Source organism: Myxine glutinosa, unplaced genomic scaffold, assembly GCF_964187855.1.
Source record: "Myxine glutinosa unplaced genomic scaffold, kmMyxGlut1.1 SCAFFOLD_812, whole genome shotgun sequence".
In the NCBI taxonomy this organism is placed as follows: Eukaryota; Metazoa; Chordata; class Myxini; order Myxiniformes; family Myxinidae; genus Myxine; species Myxine glutinosa.
In genome coordinates, this window is record NW_027616907.1 from 67,709 (window position 1) to 81,525 (window position 13,817).

A 13,817-nucleotide genomic window follows, 5' to 3' on the forward strand; every position below is an offset into this window, starting at 1 on the left:
CAGCAAGCAGCGAAAGTGCAGGCCCACAACTGCGTAGCCAGCACCTCTCTCTCCTCTCTCTCTGCCCCAAAACCAGATCCTCGGAGGTGGGAGACAAAAGAAGAAGACAAGTGAGTAAGGTGGTAAGGGCGCAAAAGTGCACGCAATGTAAGGTAATGCACACTGGGGGCACATGGGAACCAGGTGAGACAGGTACGTTCCTACCGTACGCCCCCCCCCCCCCCCCACCCCTTACTGTATCCACAAAACACAACACTACCCATAAACATCTACTTTACAAATCAACAAACATCCCTACTGTCTTCCCCGTTCCTCCCATAAACCAAATTCGTCTTCTCTCCCTCCTAACCAATCAAATTTGCCATTTTCAACTTTCATCAAAATTTGCCATCTCCAACTGAACATCAAAATTTGCCATTACCAATTCATCATCAGTCCCTCCTAGGGAGGGAGAGATGGAATCACCCCAATGTCTCATCCACGTCGTGATGCGTCTCACAAATCCAACAGCAATCCTTACTTCCTGCAACACAACAAAGAAAACACAGGTGTGGAGTCATCATCATCACCACAGGTAAGTGGCTGCGTATGGTGCGACAGGTTCATCAATCCTAACTATTTCCTAAGTGACTTTAACAACTTTACACTACCCGGGGTCTTTCTCCGGCCAAACCATTGGCCCTATTACACTATGGGTTCTAAAAACCAATTCCCATTGGCCAAACTGTGGTGCTTTTCAATTTGGGGTCTCACTCCCCCGATTCATCTCCCGGTGCCCTCGCACAATTTCTGGGCTGTGGCGTGTACCTCTCCCAGCGGGTCTACCCACCTGCACACCTCCACCACTGCAGTTGCCTCCGAGCTTACCTGCTCCTTACCCTAACCTAACTACCTGGGGAAGGCCCTCTGGCGCTCTCCCCACTCGGTGCCCTCTCTGGCACTGGGCTGCCCGATCCACACCCGGGATCCTCAGGCACCCACTCACAACTATCGGCTCCCAGAGCCCACCTGCGGCCTCACCTGGCCGACATCCTCACAGTGGTGGAGTGCCCAACCAACTACACACACTAACAGGCTACACGCCCAGCCATTTCCACGACACTAATGCACCCATCCACAATACCATTCTGTCACCCGCACCACAAATGCCAATATCCAACCACAATTTACCTATACCCTCTACCTAACACTTACACTACCCGCCCCGGGTATCCGTGATGGGGGTCCCCTCTTCCCCCATTCACACCTTCGCACCATCCACTCCACTCCACAATTTCCACCATACTCACTCCACGACCATCCATCCCAATACGCCATATATCCCATACCATTTATTCCACACAACCATTCTCCATACCTGTTGTTGCACACCTGTGCACTCACCCCTGGTGCCACCTGCACTCTTCTCTCCCCAAGCGCATTCGCGCTGATCCACAACACTCATTACTCATACACTGCTCAACACACCTGTCCAGTTCTCACACCTGTGCAATCACACCTGTTCAATTCTCACACAGCATCATCTCATCTAACTACTCCCTTCTGAAACTTGTGCTTCCCAGTCGTCCCTTTAAACTATTGCGCTCCCACGTCATTATCATCCACACTAATCTACCTGCGTCCCCACTACAGGTATCAGTCACTAACTAAACTTAACGTTACCTAATGTCATCTTCGCTAGATCCCTACAAATATAACCTAACCCACCCGGGCTAGTTTTCACTGCCATACACCCCATAAACTATTGCTCCTTTGCCCCACCATGGGAAGGGTGGCAGGGATGCCACCCTTACCCACCGGGCCCATCGCTCACTACCAATTTTGCACATCAAATTTCAACCAATTAAAAATTTGCCAATCACTACTGCCAATCCCTTGCCAATCATCAAATTTAGTTTTTCTCTAATTTTGGGTCCAAAACACTAACCTCATCACCCAGTCTACTCACTAATGCCTCTCGGTGCGCCAATTCCTGTCCAAAGCCCGGCTTCGTAAAGCCAAGCCATGAATGCGGGTTGTTCTGTGCCAGCGGCTGGATGCGTCCGGCACTCGGTGCAGGGACGGGGGCTTACCCGGGCCGAGATCCCACGCACCATCTCGGCGTGGAGCCATCCAATGTCCCGATCTCGACCTGCCGGAATGCCTCAACAAAAAGTGGTCGCCATGACGACCCTTTCTATCGGGCTGCCCGCTCCGCCTAGTGGAGCACGGACGCGGTCGTTCAAAGCGAGGCCCAGCACGCACCGAGGGCCCGATTCGGCTATAAGTCGTTCTAAACTCTACCCCGTCTAACGTCGATGCTTCACCTTGACGCTTACACCCCGCAGCCCGTTCCTTGCTCACACATCCAGCCGTTTCCATGCTCCTCGTACCTTTCCTTACACACCTAGGTACACCCATTCCACTCACAGCCTTGGTCACACACCTGACCACCGAACACTTTGGCACACATTCGTTGGTCGCACACCTCACCAATACACCGCTTCGCGCCCCCTCCTCGGTCACCTCCTCTGTGACAATCACAGGTGTGCTCTCATTCGCACACCCAACCACGTGCCTCACCACCAACTCCAGCGTGCATTCCCACTCACGCTCTACCATTCCAGGTGTGCATCCTTCCATCCCAGGTGTACATCCTCGCTCACCTGTCACAACCAACTCACTCTCCTTGTCACTCTCACTACTCTCACCTCCATTCTTGACAGCGCACTCACCCTTACTCTTGACAGCGCACTCTTTCCTCATGCACCTGTCCGTCACACACCTTTCTCGCACACACTCTCCCGTCACACCCTCTGTAACACTCACCACACCGCGCTTCCATGTGCTCCCTCGCACACGCGCTACGACCGACTCATTCTCGCCAGCACCCTCACTCCTTGGCACGCACTTTTTCCTCACACACCCCAGCGTCGGACTTTCTCGCACACCTCCTTTTTCGCACACCAGACCTGTCGCACACTTCACCAACGGCCTCTCACGAACACCCGGGTCCATCTCGACCCCCAAGCTTCTTAAATCCCCTGGCGCATCATACGCACGACCGTATTGGTCACCACTTACACCGGGTCCTCTTCCTCTTCGCTTCTCCTCCATCACCTGCGAATCCCTCATCCGGTTAATGAGCACATCATCACGATCCAAACACAGACTTTGGACCAATTCTTTTACCTCCTCCTTTATCTCTTTCTTATCCTCTCTCCGTCGCTTCTTAATTTCGCTCACCCCTTCTTCCACTTCTTCTAATTTCTGCTTCACCTCTTTTATTCCCCGGTACGTCTCCTCAAGCTCGTCCTCCAAGGCTACCTTGACCGTTTCCATGTGCGTCCTCACCTGCCGGTCCTTCGTCTCCATTACCTCTATCACCTCGTCCAACCTCGTTGTCAGTCCCTCACGTACCATCTGACATTCCCTCTTTGTCGCTATCAAGTCGTTTTTTATGTCGTTTTGTGTCGCTTTTAACCCTCCTAATACCGCAGTGTTCCTTTGAACCTGCTCCACTAACTCCGTCTGTCCCTCCGTCAGCTGTTCCACCTCCTGCGTCAGGTCCTCTATGCCCCCTTGTAATTTTACAGTCCCCTTTCTCACCTCCTTCTCCATGCGCTCCTTACAGTGCCTCACCTCCTCGCGCACTCCTCCGACCTCCTCACTCACACCTCCTCTGATCTCTTCTCCCATCACTTGCATCTCCTGCCCAGATGCCACCCTCATCTGCTCCATTTCCTCCCTGTGAGCATCCAGTTTGGTTTCTACCCCCATTCTGACCCCCTCTATCTGCTGCCCCATTTGGTTAACTTCCCTTTCCGCTTGGTCCCTCATGTCCCTCAATTTGCCTTCCATCCTGTTTTCTAACCCCTCTAACCCATTTTTCACTCCCTCTATCTGATTCTCCTGGGCAGCCATTCTATTTTCTACCCCCTCTAACCCCTTTTGCATCCCTTCCATTTGATTCTCTTGAGCGGCCATTCTGTTTTCTACCCCCATTAACCCATTTCTCACCTCTTTTATCCCGTTGTCTAACCCCTCAAATTTGTCGTCTAACTTCCCAAATTTCTTGTCTAAACCCTTAAAATTATTGTCTAACCCCTCAAATTTGTCGTCTAACTTCCCAAATTTCTTGTCTAAACCCTTAAAATTATTGTCTAACCCCTCACCGGTACCCCTCGCTTCGTCCCTCATTACCCCCATTTGGCTTTTCAAACCTCTAATTTGGTCTCCCAATTGCTCACCCATTTGTTCCATAAGGGCCCTCATTTGCAACATGAAAAGGTTCGAATCCACCAGGGGCGCTGCCACGGTCGCGGGCGCGGTGACCAGCGAGGCGCCATTTTGCGCGTCTGCTACCCTCGCTGCTTCGCTCTCCTCACGTCCCTCAATTTGATCCTGGACCGACCCTGCCTCACTCTCCCCTACCGGACCCCAGCTGTCTTGATCCGCCATAGCGCGACTTTCAAAATTCGGGTTTTTATCTTCGTAAAACAAATTCAAATTTCGCCGTTATAATTTCGAGCGCGGGAAACGCGCTCCGAATCGAATTCTACCTCCCCAACACCAATTGTTACCCTAGTGGTACAATTGGTGTTCCAAAATTTGGGCCTAATAAATTTAGTCCCAGGTTCGAATCCGACACTCCTGACACCAATTGTTACAGACACGACTTTGATGTTATGGTGGGCCGAGCGGAATGGCCGCCGTGTCCGCACAAGTTACCCGATTATGCTCGAACGTTGACTAAGTCGCGCTATGCTAAATCAATGATGGAAAAGACACAACGGCTGGATTAAAATGACACGACACCAAGGGTTCAGTTCTCAAGACCTCCGGAGGAGGTTATATTAGGGCGGAAGGTCAGATTACAACGACAAGAGGGACAGCATAGAAAGACAGGCACTTAGACACACTTATCTTATTCCCGACAGACCACAGATAAACGGGACAAAAACTGACTCACACGGGGATTGATGGCAAGGAAAGCGGGTAGTCGATGGCTCAAGGTGCACTCTTGGCTCAAGGACAGAATCGACCCGGTCCAGTCCAAAGATACGGGAGGTCTCACTCAGCGCTGGAAGGTCACGTTCTTTCTCCAAGCTGGGGGCGCATCTGACGTCACGTCCGGTAAGTGGCTGTGTATATCCGGCGGGGAGTGACACGCCCTCGGCTAGTTAGCTCCGCCCCAGATGGAATCGGTCCGCCCTTCTTATTGGGTGCGGGGGGGGGGGGTTACTGGCTCCGCCCCTGACGAGGAGCTGACAGCCAGCCCCTTCGTGGGAACCCCGTGGAGCGCATGGGCAATGGCGGCTAACCACGCCGGTGTGAGGACGCACACTCCCCGCACGCCGCGCCGCGCCCCTCTGTTGTTGTAGTTGTTGTTGTAGTTGTTGTTGTAGTTGTTGTTGTTGCATGGGGAAGATGGGAGGAGGTAAGGGGAGGTCCTAAACTCACTACTGGTGCCATACAATCACATTCTGGTGCAACGAAGAGTCAGAATTAATGGAAACGAGTCCTTAACTGACATAGACTAAGAATAACTAGCAAGATGTCCGAAAGTTGTCTACGTGAGATGCGGTGGACCTGGGCACGACATTTAATGGGGGAAAAAGGGGAAGGTCGGTTCTACAGAGTGTTATTTACAGGCAATGGGACTAGGGAATGGGGGATTGGGGATAGTTGGGGAGTATTGGGGAAATAGGGGAGTATTTACAAGCGGATATTGAGGCCAAGTCCCATATCCGCAACAATATATATATATACACACACACACACACACACACACACACACACACACACACACACACACACACACACACACACACACACACACACACACATATACACAAACACACACACACACACACACATATATACACAAACACACACACACATACACAAACACACACACACACACACACACACACACACACACACACACACACACACACACACACACACACACACACACACATATATACACAAACACACACACACACACACACACACACACATATATATACAGTATACACATACATATACACACATACACACACGTACACGTACATACGTATACACGTACATACACACACACATACACGTACACACACATACATGTACATACACACACACGTACACGTACATACGCATACACGTAGGCTACACACATGATTACTTCCCCGCTGTCCTCCGTGAGATGATGAAGTGAAATTCCCTCCAAATCTCAGAGACGAATTGTCAGTCCTACCTTCCCCTCCCCACCCCTTTAAACCCCCACCATTCACCATCTCCTCCAACCCTCCCACACAAGCATACCTTTCCTATTGTTCAAAATGTCCATGGTACTGTACCTGTAGGCCCTACTGTATTGAACGCCTTCATGTTTTAATTCAAACAAAACCGCAGTTTATACCGTACACGTCACTGTACAATCATCCGTTAATACCTCATCGACAGACTCACTGTACTACAGAGGTAGCCGCACTGTAATAAAGGCAGTCTGCACTGTACCAGAGGTGGTCCGCACTGTACTAGAGGCAGTCCGGACAGTATTAAAGATGGGGCACACTGTACCAAAGGCTGGTCGCACTGTACTAGAGGCGGGCCGCACCGAACTAAAAGTAAAGGTGGTACACACTGTACTAAAGGTGGTCTGCACTGTACTAAAGGTCAACACTGTACTAGAAGTGGTCCGCACTGTACTAGAGGTAGTCCACACTGACTAGAGGTAGTGCACACTGACTAGAGGTAGTCCATACTGTACCAAATACGGTCCACACTTTACCAGAGGCTGGCCAAACTGTACTAGAAGCTGGACACACTGTACTAAAGGTAGTCTGCACTTTACTAAAGGTGGTCTGCACTGTACTAAAGGTGGTCCGCACTGTATTAGAGGCAGTGCGGACCACCTGTTATGTGGACAGATTCATTACCACATTACCATACTGTACTAAAGGTGGTCCGCACTGTACAAAAGGTGTCCGCACTGCATTAGTGGTGGTCCACACTATTAAAATTAAAGGTGGTCCACAATGTACTTGAGGTGGTCTGCACTGCATTAGAGGTTGTCCTCACTGCATTAGAGGTGGTCTGCGCTTTACGCGGGGTGGTCCACACTGTACAAAAGGTGGCCCACACTGTACTAGAGGTGGTCTGCACTGCACTAGAGGTGGTCCACACTGTACTAAAAGTAAAGGTGGTCCACACTGTACTAGAAGTTGTCCGCACTGCATTAGAGGTTGTCCTCACTGCATTAGATGTGGTCTGCGCTTTACGCGGGGTGGTCCACACTGTACAAAAGGGGGCCCACACTGTACTAAAGGTGGTCTGCACTGTACTAGAGGTGGTCTGCACTGCACTAGAGGTGGTCCACACTGTACTAGAAGTTGTCCACACTGCATTAGAGGTGGTCTGCGCTTTACGCGGGGTGGTCCACACTGTACAAAAGGTGGTCCGCACTGTACTAGAGGTGGTCTGCACTGCACTAGAGGTGGTCCACACTGTACTAAAAGTAAAGGTGGTCCACAATGTACTTGAGGTGGTCCGCACTGTACTAAAAGTAAAGGTGGTCCACACTGTACTAGAAGTTGTCCGCACTGCATTAGAGGTTGTCCTCACTGAATTAGAGGTGGTCTGCGCTTTACGCGGGGTGGTCCACACTGTACAAAAGGTGGCCCACACTGTACTAAAGGTGGCCCGCATTGTACGATAAGTTGTCCGCACTGTATTAGAGGTGTTCCGCACTGTACGTTCGTACAATCTGTCCACAGAGCACGCATTACCGTTTCCATCGCACAAACACCACCTCTCTATCCTTCACTCTGTTTCCTCGGGATTGGCACAAACACAACGAAGAAGACGCCATAGTTTTGTGGTCCCTGTGACGTCAGTAAGTGGATTTAGCCTAATTGCAGGTGCTGTTTGTGACCTGGATTGTTAAAGGGGGATGTCACGCACGTTGCGACAAGATAACCTTTATTGTAAAAAAAAAAAAGGTGAAATTATAATTACAAATAATGTAATTAATTGTTTATCGTCCGCAGCGAAGCTCCATTGGTGGATTCGTGAGGGATGAGAAGCTGGGAAAGGTTTTAATGGCGATTTCATCCGTGTTCAAACTTTACAGACAATGAGCACAATCCCCACCTTCGTGCTAAAATGATGACGTCATTTTTATTAATGCGTCATCATAACGATCCTTGACTCGTGAATCTCTTCTCCCGTTCAAAACAGGACTCCATGCTGTCGAAGCAAGTCCTTCACGAACACGATTGTGTTGCGGTTTGTAAAATAGACAAAGCCAGGTGTGGGATGTTCAGGTAATAATGACGTATTGAAGGAGCTGCGCTCCAACGCGAGTCGAAAGAATTGACGCGACCAAAGACGGAATTCGTCCGAGTTGCTTTATTGAAACCAAACAGCTCAGGTATTCTGACAAGCCCGTTTTTCGGGCAACAATATATATACACATTTATGTCGGGAAGTTTGCCCGGCAAAAGCTATACCGGGCATGCCCGGGTATCAAGGGCGAGCCTTGGAAAGGCGAGTCTGGACCTGCCCGGGCGTGTTTGGCTGCGGCCTGGCAAGTCGAGGCTGGGCGTGCCCGGGCGCTCTGGGCGAGCACTGGAAAGGCGATAGCGGGCATGCCCGGACGCTCTGGGCGAGCCCTGGAAAGGCGATAGCGGGCATGCCCGGACGCTCTGGGCGTGCCCTGGAAAGGCGATAGCGGGCATGCCCGGACGCTCTGGGCGAGCCCTGGAAAGGCGATAGCGGGCATGCCCGGACGCTCTGGGCGAGCCCTGGAAAGGCGAGAGCGGGCATGCCCGGGAAAGACGAGACCGGGCGTGCCCGGGAGGTTCGGGCGTGCCCGGGAACAGTGAGTCCGGGCATGCCCGGGAGAGGTGCGTCTGGCCGTGTTCTGGCCGGTGCAAGGCGATTATGTACATCCAGCGGTAACCGCTACACACGCCCCTCCAGAATCGACCTGCACCGGCAGGGTCAATTTAAGGGGGGTCCGGATGACCCGGCCGAAGCGACCCCTGGAGGGTCGTGGGGAGGGGTCTGACGTGGTGGTGGGTGGTCGAGCGGGGGGGACTGTGGACGGGGGGCGGCCTCGCCGCGGAGGAAGGGCCAACCGTGGTGGTCGGTCGACGTCCATGTGCGCCGGTTTGAGGCGGTCCACAGAAATCCGGTCCGGCCGGCCGCCGAAGTCGACGATGAAAGACTTGTCGCCCCGTCGCAGGACCCGGAAGGGCCCGTCGTACGGCGGCCGGAGTGGCCCCCGGTGCGCGTCATTACGCACAAAGACGTACTCCGCTGTGCGAAGCGCCGGGGGGACGTAGGACTGGGGGCCACCGTGGCGAGACGTCGGCACGGGGGCAAATCGTCGGGCGGCCTCCTGGAGGTCCGAGCGTTGGCGAGCGGCGGACCAGGGACTGGTAGCGTCAGGCACGAATTCGCCCGGGACGCGGAGTGGCTGGCCGTAGACGAGCTCGGCGGCGGACGCCTGGAGGTCTTCCTTGGGGGCCGTGCGAAGGCCCAAAAGGACCCACGGCAGCCGGTCGGCCCAACCGTCGTCCTGAAGGCCGGCCATGAGTGCGGCCTTCATGGAGCGGTGAAACCGCTCGCACAACCCATTGGCTTGGGGGTGGTAGGCCGTGGTGCGGTGCAGCGTGACCCCCAACGAACGGGCGACCGCGCCCCAAAGCTCAGACGTGAACTGTGGGCCGCGGTCGGACGAGATGTCCGCTGGTGCGCCGAAGCGTGCGACCCAGGTGGCGATGAACGCCTGCGCCACGTCGGCGGTGGTGGTGGAGGTGAGGGGCACGGCCTCCGGCCACCTGGTGGTCCTGTCCACCATGGTGAGCAGGTGGGTGAACCCCCGCGAGGGGGGCAGGGGACCCACCAGGTCCACGTGGACGTGGTCGAAACGCCGTTCAGGCACGGCGAAAGGTGCCAGCGGGGCCTGGGTGTGGCGGTGGACCTTGGCTCGCTGGCAGGCCGTGCAGGCATTGGCCCAGTCGCGGATGTTTCGTCGAAGGCCGTGCCAGACGAAACGCGCCGACACCAGCTTCTGAGAAGCTTTCCGGCCCGGGTGAGAAAGGCCGTGGATGGAGGCGAAGATGCGGCGCTGCCAGGAAACGGGCACGATGGGGCGAGGCTGGCCCTGGGAGACGTCGCAGAGCAGGACGGTGCCCGCGAAGGGGATGTTGGCCAGGCGGAGGCCCGTGTCCGCCACGCGGAGTGCCTGCACCGAGGCGTCGGTGGTCTGGTCGGCCGCCATGAGCGTGAAGTCCACGCCGAGGTGGACCGCGTTCGCGCTGGCCCGCGAAAGGCAGTCGGCCACGGCGTTGTCTTTGCCGGCGACGTGCTGGATGTCCGTGGTGAACTCCGACACGGCGGAGAGGTGGCGCTGCTGGCGGGCCGACCACGGCTCCGTGACCTTAGCCATTGCGTAGACCAACGGCTTGTGGTCGACGAAAGCCGTGAACGGGCGGCCCTCCAGGAGGTGTCGGAAATGGCGAACGGCCAGGAATAGCCCGAGCAGCTCGCGGTCGAACGTGCTGTAGTTTAACTCGTTCGGCCGGAGTTGCCGGCTGAAAAAAGCGAGTGGCTGCCAAACCCCGTCCACCCATTGCTCATGGACGGCGCCCACCGCGTAGTTGGAGGCGTCCGTAGTGAGGGCGATGGGCGCGTTGAGCACCGGGTGAGCCAGCAGCGTTGCGTCGGCGAGGGCCCGTTTGGCACTGGCGAAGGCCGCGTCCATGGCCGCGGACCAAACAATGTCATGCTTGGCCGGCTTGCCCCGGAGGGCCTCGTAAAGGGGCCGCATGAGCTGAGCAGCGCGGGGCACGAATCGGTGATAAAAATTCACCATGCCGAGGAACTCTTGGAGGGCCTTGATGGAACGGGGACGCGGGAACGTGGTGATGGCCTCGACCTTGGTCGGCAGCGGCACGGCCCCGGTCTTGGTGATGCGGTGGCCCAAAAAGTCAACGGTCGTCGCGCCGAAGTGGCATTTGACCGGGTTGACAATTAAGCCGTGCTCGCTGAGGCGACCGAACAGTGTTCGGAGGTGGAGGAGGTGCTCGGCGCGGGACGTGCTGGCGACGAGGATGTCGTCCAGATAGACGAAAAGAAACGGCAGGTCGCGCAGCACGCCGTCCATCAAGCGCTGGAACGCCTGGGCCGCGTTCTTGAGGCCAAACGGCATCCGCAAAAATTCGAACAGGCCGAACGGCGTGATGACGGCCGTCTTCGGGACGTCGGCCGCCCGGACAGGTACCTGGTGGTAGCCCCGTATCAGGTCAATTTTCGAAAAGATGACCCGTCCCGCCAAACGGGCGGAAAAGTCCTGAATATGCGGGATCGGGTACCTGTCGGGGGTGGTAGCGTCATTGAGACGGCGGTAGTCGCCACACGGGCGCCATCCACCCCCCGGCTTTGGCACGATGTGCAGTGGCGAGGCCCACGCGCTATCGGAGCGCCGCACGATGCCGAGGTGCTCCAACGCGTCGAATTCGGCCTTTGCCACGGCGAGCTTGGCTGGGTCGAGGCGGCGGGCCCTGGCGTAGACCGGCGGGCCCGTAGTGGGTATGTGGTGCTCGATCCCGTGCCGCACCGCGACGGCCGAAAACGTCGGCCGCGTGAGGGCCGGGAATTCCACAAGCAGGCGAGCGAACTCGTTCGTTGCCGGGAGGGCGCACGCCAGTTCGGTCGGCGCGGAGCTGCTCATTGTGCACGCCAGGGAGCTGAAGGTCTCGGCGTGGACAAGGCGACGTCGTTTGACGTCGACCAGCAGCCCGTGCGCGCAGAGGAAGTCGGCGCCCAGCAAAGCCACGGGGACGCTGGCGGTAACGAAAGTCCATTCAAAGCGCTGGCTGCCGAAGCAGAGGGTGACGACGCGTGGGCCGAAAGTGCGTATGGCCGAGCCATTAGCAGCGACCAAAGAGGGGCCGCAAACTGCGTCCAGCCTGTCCTGCTCGGAGGCAGGTATGACGCTCAGTTGGGCGCCGGTGTCGCACAGGAAACGCCGTCCAGACGCTTTGTCCCGAATAAACAGCAAGTTGCCCGAGTGGCCGGCGCTCATGGCTGGGAATGAACGCCGGCCCGGCCGTTTCCCGACCTGCCGAAAGTGCACGGGGGCCGGCACGTCCGAGCCTTGTGTCCGAACCTGGCGTGGTAATAACACCACGCCCGGTCAGGTGGAGGCCCCGGCCGTCGTGTCGGAAGCGGGCGGTGCGGCGTGGCGGCCGCCAGTTGCACCGGCAGTTCGGCCTCCAACCGCGCAGGGCGCTCGGGCGTCGCCTCGGACGGCGGCGGGCTCCAGGTAACCGCGCCGATGTGCTGGCCCGCCGAGGAGATCTTATCGGCTTCCCTGGCGAGGGCGCGGGAATCCGTGATCAACGTGCTAGCCAGGGCGAGGCGTACCGGGTTAGGCAGCTGACGGAGGAACAGCTCCCGGAACAGGAATGCCGGAGAGTGCTCGCCGAGCAACGAGAGCATATAGTCCATGCGCTCGGACGGGCGCGTGTCGCCGAGCTCGGGCAGCTCAAGCAGGCGCCGTGCGCGTGCTGCCGGTGAGAGGGCGAAAGCGCCGAGGAGGAGCGTCTTCAGCGCGTCGTATTTGTCAGCAGCCGGCGGGTGCTGGAGGAGGCTCAAGGCGCGGGCCGCGGTGGTGGAACCGAGCGCCGCCACAACATGGTGGAAGCGGGTGTCGTCCGCGGTGATGCCTCGCAGGGCGAACTGGGAGTCCGCCTGGGCGAACCAAACAGCCGCGTGAGTCTCCCAGAAGGTAGGCAGTTTAAGCGTCACTGCTGTATCCATGTCGGTAGGTCACCAATGAAGGAGCTGCGCTCCAACGCGAGTCGAAAGAATTGACGCGACCAAAGACGGAATTCGTCCGAGTTGCTTTATTGAAACAAAACAGCTCAGGTATTCTGACAAGCCCGTTTTTCGGGCAACAATATATATACACATTTATGTCGGGAAGTTTGCCCGGCAAAAGCTATACCGGGCATGCCCGGGTGTCAAGGGCGAGCCTTGGAAAGGCGAGTCTGGACCTGCCCGGGCGTGTTTGGCTGCGGCCTGGCAAGTCGAGGCTGGGCGTGCCCGGGCGCTCTGGGCGAGCACTGGAAAGGCGATAGCGGGCATGCCCGGACGCTCTGGGCGAGCCCTGGAAAGGCGATAGCGGGCATGCCCGGACGCTCTGGGCGAGCCCTGGAAAGGCGAGAGCGGGCATGCCCGGGAAAGACGAGACCGGGCGTGCCCGGGAGGTTCGGGCGTGCCCGGGAACAGTGAGTCCGGGCATGCCCGGGAGAGGCGCGTCTGGCCGTGTTCTGGCCGGTGCAAGGCGATTATGTACATCCAGCGGTAACCGCTACAGTATCAGACTTTTGGCTTTAACCTCAAAGGGAGAGGAACTTAGGGTGGAGAGGGGACTGTGGGAGGTTCTCCATAATTGTGTGATCGAGTTACACGTCCTGAAGAGTACATTCACTTTCTTTCTTTTTGTATACAAGATCGAGGCTCGTGAAAGAGCTAACATTAATCACACAAAAAGTCAAACCGACACATAAAACACAAAACAAGGGGAGCGGTTGACAAGATGGGGAGAGAGGGGGAAGGACACAAACACAACATTTGAGAGCAGGGATATCGAGAGAAATGTGGGAGGGAGAGGGCTTGGGGGGAGGTGGGAGAGGTATAAAACATATGGACACTGCAACGACTTCCAGGAAAGAAGTTGGAATTTCGAAAAAGTGGATCTTGGGTGAATTAGCAGGGGTAGAAAAGATCAAGGTTTTGGATGGTGGTGAACAGCTGTTTTA